At 33.8% G+C, this 2216-nt stretch overlaps 1 pseudogene; it reads left to right on the top strand.

The window, feature by feature from the left end:
• LOC105448549 overlaps window positions 1–1581 on the top strand; it is a 2058-nt pseudogene extending 477 nt beyond the window's left edge.
• Window positions 1582–2216: the final 635 nt, after the last annotated feature.

Raw genomic sequence — 2216 nt, 5'->3', positions numbered from 1 at the left:
TGAGTTATGAAGCTTGAAAGTTGGAATACTGTCGGCATTAGCATCATCCAAGGTGTCCAAACACTAGCTAAAGATGGCCAAGGTCGTTGGCCTTTATCAATGTCATGATCCTGAACAACATTCAAAAGGTTTTAGCTAGTGTTTGGACACCTTGGATGATGCTAATGACAGTACTCCAACTTTCAAGCTTCATAACTGAAGATTTATTTCATAAAAAAATATTTTATTTATGTGTTTTGAAAAGTTCTCGAGACGTGCTATAAGAACATGTAATGAAAAATTGGGGGTTCTATTTAAAAAATTCAAAGTGATCTTGTCCTGACCTTGGCGACGCCACTCAAGGTCAAACAAATGTTATCATCTTATGTCCCCCTCGAAACCCTACAACTTTTGTCTGAAACATTTTTTCCTAGTGTGCTTATTTTTTGAGACATTCGACTAAATGGATTAAAATGGTCCACCCTGTATATAATCAGAAAATACCGGGTCATGTGACAAGTTTGCCACTCTCTCCCTGTGAGGCTCTCTAATCCTAATAAACAGGATGATTCAGAACAACACCGGTGTCCTTGTAAAGACGTATTCTTGGCTCATTCTAAGACGAATTTTCCTTAAAACTTTGTCTGAAGCTTAGTTTTCAAATTATAACGAAAAATAGTTAGCGAATTACTTGCCGCGTACGGAAGGTAGATAGGGGCGGCGCAACTTATTGTCCGCCAGCAGGCTGTACGCGGGACCATCGCGACGATCAGCTGACTACACGCGCGCATAAATATGTGTTTATATTCTTTCTCTCTCGCACGCACGCACGCACGCACGCACGCACACATTTATTTTTTAGTAGACATTAATACATTACATAATTGTTATAACTGATTATTTAACAAGAAATAAAAGTGTATGTACACGTACGTGATTGTCTATATTCTGAGTCTCAATTGATGTTGAAATAATGAAAAATTGTTTTTTTTCTATACAGGGGGGACTCCATATGCCGGTGGTTTTTTTAGAGTAAAATTAGTTCTTAGAAAGGATTTTCCAGAGGGACCGCCGAAGGCTTACTTCCTTAAAAAAATTTCTCATCCTAATGTAGCAAAGAATGGCAAAATATGCGTTAACACTTTGAAGAAGGATTGGAAACCGGATCTTGGGATCATAAACGGATCATAAACGCTTGCTTATCCTTATGTTTCTCTCTTTTGCATTATTTTGACCGTAAAATGTCTATTGATAGTGCCAAAATCGGAATCTGTTTAAAACGAGGAAGCTGGCAAGTTGCCTTTAGAAAGTCTCGATAAATATTCAGAACGAGTGAAAATGATGACCGAGATACACGCACAGGTAACGCCTTATCTCAACACAAAAAATCTAGATTTTCTCAAGTTTTATTATTACAATTTTTATGAATGACTTATTTCTTTACGGAGGTCGAAAAGGCAGCAAGGCTGGTCTAGTCTAGAAAGTTGCGCCTCTTCGGACACCGGAGGACCTCTTCCAAAAAAGCATACAAGTGATAAGAAATTAACAGCGGAAAAGAAAAAAATGCTTAAAGATAAGAAGAGGACACTAAAGAAATTATAAGGAAAATCAATATTATTTAACTGTCTTTTTGTAATTTTTAAAATACTGGTATGATAATGTTGCCTCATATTGTATACAATTATTATTGTAGTAAAATTTTATTTATCTAAACTTGACTGATTTTATTATTAAATATGTAGAGAATTTAATATGTCTAGTTATGTAAAAAAAGGAAAAATTAATCGTCCATCTTAGATGTAAGATTAATACAATTCTGTAATAAGCTGTACAATTATAGGCTGAATTAGAAATCTGCTATACACTATCTATTAACAAATATTTTTACATAATGTACAAAATGATACAATGTGATCACTTAAATAAAGAAAATGTCTTCTATGTGTAAAATAGCTTTTGTTTATTTTCTTAACAAATGTTGCGTTTCATTCCCCTGGGTAAGTGTCCCTATTAGTGTGCCTTTAAGAAAATTTGTTTATTACTGAATTAATTACTAAATACTGTAGCTTTCAATTTGTCTGTTTAAAGTTACTATCGATTTTTCAAATATTTCTTTTTCTAATGAAATTTTTTTTATGTAAAAAATATTAATATTTTAATATATTTTAATAAAAATAAAAACAATGTTTTTGTCCCTATTAGTGTGCCCCTCCATGGCGCGATGGCCATATTAAGGG

This window comes from Wasmannia auropunctata, unplaced genomic scaffold (genome assembly GCF_000956235.1).
Source record: "Wasmannia auropunctata unplaced genomic scaffold, wasmannia.A_1.0 LD336085.1, whole genome shotgun sequence".
NCBI lineage: Eukaryota > Metazoa > Arthropoda > Insecta > Hymenoptera > Formicidae > Wasmannia > Wasmannia auropunctata.
The sequence above is the reverse complement of the archived record's forward strand: the minus strand, read 5'-3'. Positions and strand labels throughout refer to the sequence as shown.